Genomic DNA, 14,456 nt, shown 5'->3' on the forward strand with positions numbered 1-14,456 from the left:
CTAACATTTGTCGCTCCCTTACTTAACTGATTTGCACTTGAAGCATACACAGCAGACCTTCCAAAGCATGCTATGAGGAGTCCATGGCAAATGGCTTAAGCTGGGGTAGGCCTACCAATCACTTTTATGACTGCCCAAGCAGCACAGGTTTTCCGGGTGCTCTAGTGAAGGTGACATCTGCACTGCAGTCTATGGTTTGACCTTAAGTCTCTGTTTGACAGAGAAGGTAGATGAGACAGTGAAGAGCAGCTCTATTGAGAACAATTGAATGGTTTCAAAAAACCATTTGCTACAAAAGAATCACATGAAAGTTTAAAAAAGTCTGGGCTAATAAAATCATCTAGGAAACACTCCTTACAGTTAATGCTGTCCAAAGTCTGTCACAGCATTTTCTTGATGAGGAAATATGTTTTGTGTGGCTTTATGACACATACAATTGATCACAGATACATTTGATTTAAGCTCTTGATCAGAAACCTAAAACTTAACTAATACTTATATAAAAATAGAATTAATTTTATGAGCTACTAACAATAAATTATGAAGAAAAACAGTCATACCTGTTACTAATGGTCTCCCAGGAAACTGTGTAGCCTTTGCCTGGGAGGATATACATACAAAATGTAATATTTATCTTCAAATATATTTCATTATTTTCTATCCCTTGTAATTTTCTAAGTAATAGGTAATAAACAAGCTAATGATTACTGGGTATTTAGGGGAAAAAACTTTGTCATTTTTCCATGTAAAAATTTCATGAAAGGAACACGTGTATATCTCATAGTAGTATGATAGATGAAAACTGGAAATCCAGTTTTAATTTTTCTTTTTTTTTTTTTTTGAATGCTGGGGATCAAACCCAGGGCTTCAAACATGCTAAGCAAGTACTCTACCACTGAGATATATCCTCAGCCCTGGTTTTAATTTTGTAACTACAAATGGTTGGCAACTGTTTCCTTAATAGTTATTGCTGGAGTAGGTCCAACATGAGTCCATATGTACTGGTCTGGTGGGGACTGTAGGAAATGGTGATGACCATGACTTGAAATACTCAGAAGGTGCATGGCAAACAAATTCCAAGTATTCCATCTTCCTTGGAAGATCTTCCTCTGGCCCTATGATATAGGATGCAGGATCAAACTGGTCTCTAGGGCTGGAGAGAGTGGGAATGAGCCATGTCAGAGCTGCACTCTTTTCACAATATTGGTCCTGGATAAAACCCCTGATCTGAGCATAGTAGGGCTTTCCATCTTGTTCATCAATCACAGAAACATCACCAATTTGGTAATACACTCCCTTGTGGAAGATTGATTCTGCAGTGATTATGGTAGAAACAGACTCAGGAGCTTTGATAGGATTTTTTGATTTAAAAATATGTCTTCTCCCTTTTCCTTTAGTAGAAACTTTCTTTTCAGCAGCTGGAGCAGATTTGTATTTAGCGTTTCTGAGCCGCGCAGACCTCCTGTGAATTTCCTGCTTACTCTGCTTGCCGCCCCCGCCCCCGTTGCTCTGCGGGGGCGCGGCCGAGGTGCTGGCGCAGGTCGCCGTCCCGAAGCTCCCGCCGCCGCTGCCCCCAGTTCCGCCGGCCGCCCCCGAGCCGGCGCCCCCGCCGCCCGCGCCGCCCCGGCCCGTGCAGTGGTGGCAGAGGATCTCCCCCTGCGGGCCCTTCTTCCACATGGAGGACGACGTGGTCTTGCAGCCGCTGCAGGTGGGCTTCAGGCCCAGCGGCATGGTGGCCGGCTCGGGCGGCCCCCGCGGGCGCCGCGACACGGGAATGGCGGCCGCCTTTCTTGGCCGCCCACTGGTCGGCCCTCCACCCCGGCGACACGAAGAAGGGCGAGGGCAGGGATGCCGAGCTGTCGACACTGGGCCTGGCCACGGCCGCTGCCCCCTGCAGGCGCGGGGCAGGTTCCGCCCGCCCGCGCCCACGACCGGCCCTGGGCCGTGCACAGCGCCGCGGGGCGGGGCCTCCTTGTCACCACTTTTTAAGATCTTATTTGCTTTCTATAAGATTTAGTTAAAAGGCCGTGGTTGCCAGTTCTGGAGATCCAGTATACAGTGCTGTATGTAGGCTGCTTACTTCTACTGCCCTGAAAGGCCTCTTTTCACCACTTTTGAGCAGAATCATTAAGAACATGAGATCTGGGATCAAACTGACTGGATTCACCTGTTTTTTAAGCTGGGTACTCTTGAGCAAGTTTCACTCTGATAATAAACTTTGCTCCCTCCGAGTGCATGCGGCTGGGGGTTTGTATAGCTCTTGGGTCACTGCTCTTGGTCCAAATTTACACCAATTAGGCCTTGGAAGATGTACTAATGCCATTGGTTCAAACTCATGTTAATTAGCACTAACATATTAACCCTGTCGTATTTAGGGATTAACCTAGGGGCACTTTACCATTGAGCCACATTCCCAGTCCTTTTTTATTTTTTATTTTGAGAGGCTCTCACTAAGTTGCTTAGGGTCTTGCTAAATTGCTGAAGCTGGCCTCAGACTTGTGATCCTCCTGCCTCAGCCTCCTGAGTTGCTGGGATTACAGGCGTTTGCCATCATGCCTGGCTTTGGACAAGTTTTTAACTTACCTGAGCCTTCATCATTATAACATCTCCCCCTATAATGTGGTTTAGATAACATACATAAGTGTTCACAACAGGGTTTGGCACATAGCAAGTGCCCAATACAAAGTACTAGTTCTTGACCATTTCCATTACTTTTCTTGTGATATTGGATTCTAATGAGTTGTTTACATGTTTGAGCTTTATGTTACTGACCTGTTAAAGTTGGGGATTGCTTCTAGAATTCACAGACTCTACCCAGAACTAGGCACAAGATAAGCAGTTAACTACTTTTGGAATGAGTGAGTGCATGAGTGGAGAACCTGATCAGATGTGGTCTGTGTTTGAACTACAGAAGGTAAAGCTGACATTGAGCTCTTATGGTGAGCACAGATGGGCAGAGTGTACAACTTAGTTTTTGGACTATTTTAGTCTCATGTTCCTATCAGAAAATAAATAGAATATCTTTTCATTTCTTCTACCTCCATAAATATGTGCTTAGTCATAATTTGTATACAGCTATATTGATATACTGCATGCATTGTAAAACATATATAATAAAAGCAATCTAGTGAGCTAAGATTAAAAAAATAGTAATATAAATACTGATATTTTCTTCCTGACCCTTGGGGGGGGGGATCCACTACTTCAGAGACTTGGTATATAAAAAGGTCTTTTAGTCAGACTTGGGTTTAAGTCCTGGTTCTGGCAACTAGTGTGGATACTTAACCTGCTTATACCTCAGTTTCTTATTTTGGAAAATAATAAACTATTGGGGTTATTACAAGTTATGTTTTTGGGACATAATAAAGGTGACTGTTAGATGTTACACTACAACTACTACTAATAGAGTTATTATTATTATTATGTCTTTTGAAAATATTTTCTTTTGGGAATTTTTCATGAAGTTACTAACTTTTGTCAATTTTAATATTTTTTTATATTTCTAAATCATCACTTTTATACTTTCAACTCAAATTTTTTGTCTCAGAGCCCCCAATATTACTATAAAATTATTAGAAATTTTGCCTTCACACAGGGCCAAACCTAAGAAGCTGTGACTTCAAAATCTATACAGTATAACTGTAATATCATCAGTTTTGGAAAGAGCTTCTATTGTCGTATTCACTTTGGCTTGAAACCTTTAATGAATCTTTGATGAAATCTCTCTCCTACCCATATCTTTTTTCTGTCATTGGATAATTACTGCTTACTTAAAAAGCCTCTTTTTTGACTGAATTTAAACAGCTAGTCTCCTCCTTTTAGATTTCTCCATCCATCTATCCACTCATAATATTGGACAACATTTATTGAACACCTAGTTTGCCAGATATTTTTCTAGACCTTAGGGGTATTTTCTCTGCCCATAAGAACCATGTCCATGTTAAGATGAATATTATTTAAGTATTAGCTTCATGATCAATTTCTTTCCTTTGAATGTTCACTGACTCAGGGATTCACCATTTCCATTGTTTTTAAAATTTAAACCTGTCTTTTTATCAAGCATGCTGTTTTTTACTTAGCTCCGTCCTCTTGGGTTTTCAGTAACACCCTGCTTATTTCCAGTTTGCAGAATGTGGCTTTCTTCATGATGATTGTATAGATTCCTCTGCTTCAAACACCCACACAGCCCATCTCTATGTTTATGTTGTATTTTTGTTGTTGTTTCTTGCATATTGGTCTTCATTTGTCCGTTTGGAATGTGTGCAAAGCCCCTCAAGATCAGGATTGTTATTTTTACCTGTGTATATGGCCCTCTTCTCTCCCAAGACCCAGGGTCAAGTCTAGGAGGCTGCTTATTCTAGCCCTTATCAATTCTGTCTGTACAGCCTGCTAAGGATCCTCTCAAGTAAAGGGGACCCACACTATCAGCGAATTTTAAAGGCTTCTTTGTTATATTATTGAAACAGGAAATCCAGTGTTGAAATTTTAGTAATAATCGGAAAGGAGAAGTAGGCTACTGTCCTTGTGGCACAAAGCTCCGCTTCTCTCCCTGATCCCTGGTGTTCGTAGAGGTTGGGGGCAGGTACCCCAATTGCTGTCCTAGACAAATGGCCTAGTAGGAGCTTGGGAAGTATTATTTTGCTTGTTCATTGATTAAATGTATGCTTGTTTGAATAAAAATAATATGATTTGGCTGATACACATCAAAACAACTTGAAACATATTAGTGACAAGCAGTGAATAAAATCCTAAATTAGTAGATGTGCAAGATAAAGCTTTTAAGAAGTATAAGCGTAGTGGAAAGATACAGAAATAACAAAACCTGAAAACTTAAAAATCTTTTAGCAACAGATAAATAGGCATGCAAAAAACTTGTATTAGGTGTTGTGTAAGCAATTTTCAGCTGCAGTTAGTTCTTAGATGAGTCTGAGATTAAAGTGTTGAACAGATGTTGACTGAGTGCCAACTTGGGGAAGGTACTTTGGGAGATATAAATATGAATGGCTTTTATTTTGTGTTCTGAGAAACTACACTGTTGTAAAAGGTAAGCTATGTATATGAACAACTATAAATATGCTTCCAAAGGTTCTGGTCAATGCAGGGGGGGTTTCAGAGCATTGAAAAAAAAATGTCTTTAATTTGGGAAGCTCCTGAGCAATTTTCTCAAGTAGCTAAAATTTGAACTGTGTTTTGACAAAAAGATATATAAGGATTTTAAGGGAACTGAGAGTTTAGAAGTACTATAGGGAGAGGATATATGGTATGTCATTGATCCAGGTCTGGAACATTGTTAAGACTTTATTTCAGCATGTTCAAAATGGAGACATGATTCTTTTTTGGTATGTTACTAGGAAAACTAAAGAGCCAGTTATTTACTATCATTTTAGAGTCTTTGCCTGCACTCATTTTTAACTCATCATACAGAAAGAGCCATCCAGTTCTTCCTAGGATGCGTCAGTAGATAAGAACTAGTTCCTTTTTTTTTTTCTTTCCCTTCTCAAGTAGCAGTATGTATTCTAAGGGTTTTCTTTTGAGATTGTTTTCTTTTAAATGGTAGTCTTATATAAAAAATGGGTATCAACACATACATCTTCACAATGGAAATCAGAGAATATCCTTGTTACTAGTGACACCAGAGCAACTACTGTACTACTACTACTGCTACTAGTACTTCTCTCCCCTGCATTTGTTCTCTAATAACACCCACCATTTATTGAGCAGGCTCTCCATATGCTGAGCACAGTATTAAATAGTGTACTCATTTAACTCTAATGGTAGGCCTGTAGAGTAGTTGGGGTCTAGAAAGGTTAAGTAATTTGTCAGAGGTCAGACAGCTACCTTGGACTATATGAGCCTGAGTGGAACTATAGCATGGGCATTTGACTTCTGCATGATATTGACGCCAGTCCAGTTAGTTAGAAGGTTCACTATATCCTGAGTGAGTGGTTTTTATTTTGGTAAATCTTAGACATTTTCTTCTTCTCCTTTTCTTCGTTTTTCCTAGCTTTTGCTCAATAAATAAAGGATTCAACTAAGGATATTTTAGTTTGTTTTTTTTTCTTTTCTTTCTTTTTTTTTTATTGGTTGTTCAAAACATTACAAAGCTCTTGATATATCATATTTCATACATTAGATTCAAGTGGGTTATAAACTCCCATTTTTACCCCAAATACAGATTGCAGAATCATATCGGTTACACATCCACAATTTTACATAATGCCCTATTAGTAACTGTTGTATTCTGCTACCTTGCCTATCCTCTACTATCCCTCCTCCCCTCCCCTCCCATCTTCTCTCTCTACCCCATCTACTGTGATTCATTTCTCTCCTTGTTTATTTTTCCATTCCCCTCATAACCTCTTATATGTAATTTTGTATAGCAATGAGGGTCTCCCTCCATTTCCATGCAATTTCCCTTTTCTCTCCCTTTCCCTCCCACCTCATGTCTCTGTTTAATGTTAATCTTTTCTTCCTGCTCTTCCTCCCTGCTCTGTTCTTAGTTGCTCTCATTATATCAAAGAAGACATTTGGTATTTGTTTTTTAGGGATTGGCTAGCTTCACTAAGCATAATCTGCTCTAGTGCCATCCATTTCCCTGCAAATTCCATGATTTTGTCATTTTTTAGTGCTGCATAATACTCCATGGTGTATAAATGCCACATTTTTTTTATTCATTCATCTATTGAAGGGCATCTGGGTTGGTTCCACAGTCTAGCTATTGTGAATTGTGCTACTATGAACATCGATGTGGCAGTATCCCTGTAGTACGCTCTTGTAAAGTCTTCAGGGAATAGTCCGAGAAGGACAATAGCTGGGTCACATGGTGGTTCCATTTCCAGCTTTCCCAGGAATCTCCATACTGCTTTACAAATTGGCTGCACCAATTTGCAGTCCCACCAGCAATGTACAAGAGTACCCTTTTCCCCAGATCCTCGCCAGCACTTGTTGTTTGGCTGCCAATCTTACTGGAGTGAGATGGTATCTTAGGGTGGTTTTGATTTGCATTTCTCTGACTGCTAGAGATGGTGAGCATTTTTTCATGTACTTGTTGATTGATTGTATGACCTCCTCTGAGAAGTGTCTGTTCAGGTCCTTGGCCCATTTGTTGATTGGGTTATTTGTTATCTTATTGTCTAATTTTTTGAGTTCTTTGTATACTCTGGATATTAGGGCTCTATCTGAAGTGTGAGGAGTAAAAATTTGTCCCCATGATGTAGGCTCCCTATTTACCTCTCTTATTGTTTCTCTTGCTGAGAAAAAACTTTTTAGTTTAAGTAAGTCCCATTTGTTGATTCTTGTTATTAACTCTTGTGCTATGGGTGTCCTATTAAGGAATTTGGAGCCCGACCCCACAATATGTAGATCGGAGCCAACTTTTTCTTCTATCAGACGCAGAGTCTCTGATTTGATATCAAGCTCCTTGATCCATTTTGAGTTAACTTTTGTGCATGGCGAGAGGAGGGGATTTAGTTTCATTTTGTTGCATATGGATTTCCAGTTTTCCCAACACCATTTGTTGAAGATGCTATCCTTCCTCCATTGCATGCTTTTAGCCCCTTTATCAAATAAAAGATAGTTGTAACTTTGGAGATTAGTCTCTGTGTCCTCTATTCTGTACCATTAGTCCACCCGCCTTTTTTGGTACCAGTACCATGCTGTTTTTGTTACAGTTGCTCTGTAATATAGTTTGAAATCTGGTATCGCTATACCGCGTGATTCACACTTCCTGCTTAGAATTGCTTTTGCTATTCTGGGTCTTTTATTTTTCCATATGAATTTCCTGATTGCTTTCTCTATTTCTACAAGAAATGCCGTTGGGATTTTGATTGGCATTGCATTAAACCTATAGAGAACTTTTGGTAATATCGCCATTTTGATGATGTTGGTTCTGCCTATCCATGAACAGGGTATATTTTTCCATCTTCTAAGATCTTCTTCTACTTCTCTCTTTAGGGTTCTGTAGTTTTCATTGTATAAATCTTTCACGTCTTTTGTTAGGTTGATTCCCAAGTATTTTATTTTTTTTTGAGGATATTGTGAATGGAGTGTTTTTTCTCATTTCTGTTTCAGAAGTATTGTCGCTGATATACAGAAATGCCTTTGATTTGTGTGTGTTGATTTTATATCCTGCCACTTTGCTGAATTCATTTATTAGTTCTAGTAGTTTTTTTGTAGACCCTTTTGGGTCTTCTAGGTATAGAATTATGTCTTCTGCAAATAGTGATAATTTAAGTTCTTCTTTTCCTATTTTTATGCGTTTAATTTCTTTCGTCTCTCTAATTGCTCTGGCCAGTGTTTCGAGAACTATATTGAATAGAAGTGGTGATAGAGGGCATCCCTGTCTTGTTCCTGATTTTAGAGGGAATGCCTTCAATTTTTCTCCATTCAGAATGATGCTAGCCTGAGGCTTAGCATAGATAGCTTTTACAATGTTGAGGTAAGTTCCTGTTATCCCTAGTTTTTCTAAGTTTTGAACATAAAGGGATGCTGTACTTTGTCGAATGCTTTTTCTGCGTCTATCGAGATGATCATATGGTTCTTATCTTTAAGTCTATTGATGTGGTGAATAACATTTATTGATTTCTGTATATTGAACCATCCTTGCATCCCAGGGATGAATTCTACTTGATCACGGTGCACAATTTTTTTGATGTGCCTTTGTATCCAATTCGCCAGAATTTTATTGAGGATTTTTATCTAGGTTCATCAGAGATATTGGTCTGTAGTTTTCTTTCTTTGAGGTGTCTTTGTCTGGTTTTGGAATCAGGGTGATACTGGCCTCATAGAATGAATTTGGCAAAGCTCCCTCTTTTTCTATTTCCTGAAATAACTAGAAAAGTATTGGTATTAATTCTTCTTTAAAGGTCCCGCCCCACTCCTGATTCCCTCCGTCTGGCTATCGCGCTCAGGGGAAAGCTGGGAGGGGCCCTTAAGGTTTCCCCGCTGTGTGGAGAGGGAAGGCTAGGGGATTACACACCTGTTGCCGCTGGTTTCAATGAATTTATCTCCTCCGCTGCGTTTTGGTGACGTCAGTTCTCTGCCATGGTGGTATCCCATGCAAATGGTGACAGTTCGTTCCCTTTGCCAGGTGATCAATGCAATGGGTGGGTCCTGACTGTCTCTCCCAAGCCCTGTTTCAATCCTGTGGCCACAGCCTATGAAGGCTCGGTTGGCATTTACCTCCATAGGATCAGAAGGGCCCACCAGTTGTTTCGGCGGGGTCGTTAGTGCTGAGTCAGCGAACGGGAGCTTGAATGCAGCGGATCTGGGCTCGGTGTGTGTTCTGAGAGGCCCGGACTGTTCGCCCCAGATCCACGTCAGCTCAGCATTGCCTAGTGATCCTGAGCAAACAGCATTTAGACAGCTTACAACTCCCTATGCCCGCGCAGCTGAGAAGGTCAGAGACTTGATCTCTCCGTGCCCGCCGCCATGTTGGATCTCCGGATATTTTAGTTTGTATCAAAATTAAACACTTCAGAACTTGGAAGAGTAAGAAAGTAAAGTAGAGCATTGGACTAAGATGAACTATATAAATGTTCTTACAGTTGTTTAGAGCTTAAGTGTTTCTTTGTGTTAAGTAATAAAGGTACATGGAGCTTATTTGCTGCTATCTAGTAATGAGGAATAATGGGTATTTTAAAAATCCAACGAAGATTTGAACTTGTATTAGTTTGTAGAAGATTGCTGAATTGTGACATGCCATGGGAAATGAGAGATGCTGCAGAGATTCATTCTCAATACTTGGGCAAATGGGAAAATATAAGGAAAAGCTTGCAGCAATTTTTGTGTTTTATAAAAATTAATCTACCATGGACTTCATTGCTTGATGAAGAAAATCAAAACTTCTAAGTAGCATTGAGTTATGACTCATGGGTTCAAATAATATATGAAAATGAATATTCAAATGATGTACATTTGAATTAATATTGTTGGCTAGAGTATAACTGCTAATCTCAGTGAAATGTCATCTTGGTTCTGTAATTGGACCATGTTTTAGGTAAGTAATTTCAGGAAAAGGGTCTTTTTTTTTGCTCCAATTTTCTATGAGAATCTTAATTCTTTGTTCCACATAGTTCCAACCTAGTAGCACCATAGGCTATTTCCTTGCATGTTTACAAGAGAAGTAGTGTCTTCGTCTGGGCTCATAAACAATGGAAGTTCATTTCTCGTGGTTTTGGAGGCTGTAAAATCCATGATCTAGTGTCTGGTGAAGGCCCATTCCCTTCTTCTTGCTTTGAGATTAGAAAAGGAATAGGGTTTTCAGTGTTTCCTGCCCTCCCCTAGGCTTATTACTACCCCCCCCCCCAAAAAAAAAAAGAAAAGAAATTACTTGGAAATATTTCTTGACTAAAAGTTTTACTTTACTTCTGATCCATTAAATGGAGATTCAGATAATTTATTTGAAAACAATTCCATGCTTTTATTTTGATATCAGAGAAGCCTTGATCTGAAATAACTTCTTATCTGTACATATTGATTCTTTTTAAAAATGAAATGTAAATCATTTTTGCTTTGCCTCTGGAATTGGCAGGTTCTTCCGATTCTACTCTTATAAACATTCCTATAATCCTTAGATTCCTGCATGGTTGTAGAAATCTAACCTCATAATTATTTCTGAAAGTTAGAGTAGCTAAATGATATTATATTAGCTCCTTGGACAAATAAGTGCCTAATAAGTGTAATGTCTAAATAGACTCTAAAAATTAATGTGAATGCTTTGTTATTATTTTGATATATTTGAATAATTATGTTATTATTACATCTTTGGTTTCTGACAGAAGCCAAAGCTCAGCATTTAATTTCTTACATCTGTACTTTGCAACAGTAATTTTGTGTTGATTAATGTAGTTTGAGACATTAGAATTCTAAAAATAATGGTATTACAAAATTTAAGAAGAAAATTGTTACTCAGTTTTTTAGTAAAAACAGATCTATTACTGTATGAGCTCTCTAAAAGGCAGGAATTTGAATTTACACTCATTCCTTTAAAACAATTTACTTATTACAGATTAAACATATTCATATCAAAATATATGCATATATATGCTACATATATGTGTATATATATGTAAATATATATATAGTAAATATATTCAGCAGTTTTGCTTTCATAAATATAATTTTAGTTACATTTCTCTTTTGTGGCCTATCACAAAAGGCCTATCATTTCCTTTTCCTTTGTATTGATTTTTTTTTTTTTTGCAAAGATCTTTAAAAACTACCTAGACTAGCTGTAGCAGAGGCTGTGGCATTATGAATCAAGGTTGGCTCTTCTTGGGTGTCAGTGATGGAGGTGTGTGTGTACAGTGCAGCTCGAGAGTCCTAGGGGTACTTCGAAGACAGCATCACTACTGTGGGAGACTTGGGCAATGAAAACCCTAAGTGCTTCGTGTACCCCAAGTCATTTAGTTCCCACAGCTACCCTACAAGGAAAGTACATCTCCTCTGCAGATGGAGAAACAGATTTGGAGAGGTTAAGTGCTGTGTCTAACATCACAAATCCCAAGGGTCTGTCTGACTCTAGAACTGTGGTCTTCAACATTCTGAAGTAGTCTCCACCTGACCAGAGAAAACTGTTTATATCTTCCCAATTCTGTAAATGCATTTCAGGGCCATGCCACTTGCTGCCAATAAATGATGGCACACTCTTTTTAGTCAGCAATACTGGCAGTGCCAGCAGTTTCAAGTGGTAGTTTTTGATTACCTTAGCGTCATCAGGAGTGGAATGGTTTATGATCAGTAACATTGAAATGTGTAAGGCCAAAGTACAATTATAGTTGGTGGCACAGCTTAGCAAATTTGCTTTTGAACTGAAAGATTGGATTGGTGTTTGTTCTTTTTTGTGGTGCTGGGGATTGAACCAGGGCCTTATGCATGAGAGGCAAGCACTCTACTGACTGAGCTTTATCCTCTGCCCCTGTTCTTTCTTTTTTTAAAAAATACATGCACATAGGAAAGACTATTAGTTTATTTTGATTCATTATGGAGCCGAGTCTTCCCTTCAAAAAGTGGCAAGGAGAGACATAGTTCTTCCAAAACATAGTTCTTCCAAAGCTTGGTTTTCCTTCAAATACTGTTTCATCTGAGATTCCAGCACAGTTGAAGTTTCCTCAAAATTACCTATTTTATCTTATAACTTGTGTGAATTCTACATTCTTTTCAATAATATATATGTGTATGTAATAATGTAAAAATGTTTATTTTAAGTAATTCTGGTGTTCTAGGAAGCTTCTCTTTTCTCTTTCTCACTGTCTACAAATATAGTCAATTCAAGACTTCTGGGTATATTAATATTATATGGTGTAGTTTAAGTGGTTAAAAAGCTGAAGATAATTTTAAAAATAAATTTCTTTGGAGAAAGTTAAAAGATTTAGCCATTATCACTCATTTAGTTCTTATCATTATTATATTACTATGTCAGCTTTCCAACAATATCTCTATTAAATAGGATAATGAACAGTTGGAGGGATATCTATTAAAATCTTGTCAAAGAGGGCAGTATCAAAATTGGGGTAGAGCAGTCATTCAAAATGAACTTAGCTAAGTTATCGTTGACTCTAGGTATAAACACTTATAAATTTCACTGGTGTACTCATACGTGATAGGAAAATTTAGTTACATTTTTAAAATAAAAAGACTATAATTTAATATAAAGGTAGGAAATAACATGGGTTTTAGTAATAATGTATCAATTCTAGTTAATTAATTGTGACAAATGTACTTTACAAGTGTATGATGTTTGTAATAGGGAAAACTGGGTGTGGCACATACGGTAACTCTTTGTTCTGATCAGTAACATTGAACACACTGTAAGTCTAAAATTGTTCTAAAATAAAAGCCTATTTTAAAAAACTGAGAAATGCTATAAACATAGGGAAATTGAAGGGTAGTATCCACATTTATTGCATTCACTTACTTTGTGATCTAGGCACCAGGAATTCCATGGTAAGCAGAGGGGGACGTGACTCCTTGTGCTCATGCACCTTAAAGTCTCATTGGAGAGGTAATTTTAAGCTACAGGCAAGGATACAGACCTAAACAAATGAAAATTCTTTACATGGTGACAGAGACTGAATTCAATATTACTATTATAGCTCAAAACAGTGAACTTGGCTCAGCTTAGTGAGTCAGGATAGGTGTTTCTGAGGAAAGATGTTTGAATTGAGTCTGGAGAATAAAATAGAAACTAGGCAAAAGTAAAGAAGGAGGAAGAGATTCTAGGCAAAACCCATTAAGTAAGAAGAATTTGATCTATTTTAGGAATTTAAAGGTGGCCTTTAAGCTGGAACCCTGTAAGAGAGGGTAGGAGAAGCTTTCTAGTGGAGTTGTGTGGGTCTTTTAAATATAGAATCATGTTGTTGGCAAATAATGATAGCTTAAACTCTTCTTTTCCTATTCATATCACTTTAATTTGTTTTTTTTTAATGTCTAAAAAATTGTTCTGGCTATAATTTCAAGGACTGTGTTAAATAGAAGTGGTGAAAGAGGGCATCCCTGTCTTATTCCAGTTTTTAGAGGGAATTCCTTCAGTTTTTCTCCATTTAGAATGAGGTGGCATTTCTAGTGTTTTGAGCAGAAATGGACACTGAATTTTGTCAAATTCTTTTCCTGCATCTACTGAGATATCATGTGATTCTTGTCTTAAAGTTGATTAATGGACTGAATTAAGTTTATTGATGGTGAACTAAACTTGCATCCCTGGGATGAACTCCACTTGATCATGGTGCACTATCTTTTTAATGTTTTTGTATGCGGTTTGCCAGTATTTATCTATGTCCATCATAGATATTGGGCTGAAGTTTTCTTTCCTTAATGTATCTTTGTCTGGCTTTGGTATCAGGGTTATACTAGCTTCATAGAATGAGTTTGGAAGGGTGCTTTCCTTTCCATTTCATGGAATAATTTGAGGAAATTTTGTGTAAGTTCTTTTTTGAAGGTCTGTTAGAACTTGGCTGGGAATCTGTCTGCTCCTGGGCTTTTCTTTGTTGATAGGTTTTTGATGGAATCTTCAGTTTCGATGCTTGAAATTGATCTATTTAAATTTTCTATGTCCTCCTGATTGAATTTGAGTAGGTCATATGTCTCTACAAATGTGTTGATGTCTTCAAGATTTTCTACTAGAGTATAAATTTTCAAAATAGTTTCTGATTATCATCTGTATTTTAGTAGTATCTGCCATGATATTTCCTTTTACATTATGAATTTTAGTAATTTGAGTTGTCTCTGCCTTTCTCTTCACTAGCTTGGCTAAGGGTTTATCAACTTTATGTTTTCAAAGAACCAAATTTTGTTTCATGAATATTTTTTGTTTGTTTCAATTTCAGTTCTGATTTTAATTAATGCCTGTCTTCTACTTTGGGTTTTGATTTGTTGTTCTTTTTCTAGGGCTTTGAGATGCAATGTCAGGTCATTTATTTGTTGACTTTTTATTCTTTTAACGAATGAGTTCAATGCAC

The 14,456-nt window shown here is 37.9% G+C and overlaps 1 protein-coding gene and 1 pseudogene across 3 annotated transcripts in view; one reads left to right on the top strand and one right to left on the bottom strand.

Moving 5' to 3' along the window:
* Nme7 (NME/NM23 family member 7) overlaps positions 1-14,456 on the top strand; it is a 181,895-nt gene that overhangs the window by 24,694 nt on the left and 142,745 nt on the right. The gene's annotated exons all lie outside the window — the stretch shown is intronic.
* Positions 920-1,751, bottom strand: LOC143379327 (GATA zinc finger domain-containing protein 1 pseudogene; annotated as a pseudogene).

Source organism: Callospermophilus lateralis, chromosome 13, assembly GCF_048772815.1.
Source record: "Callospermophilus lateralis isolate mCalLat2 chromosome 13, mCalLat2.hap1, whole genome shotgun sequence".
Classification (NCBI taxonomy): domain Eukaryota; kingdom Metazoa; phylum Chordata; class Mammalia; order Rodentia; family Sciuridae; genus Callospermophilus; species Callospermophilus lateralis.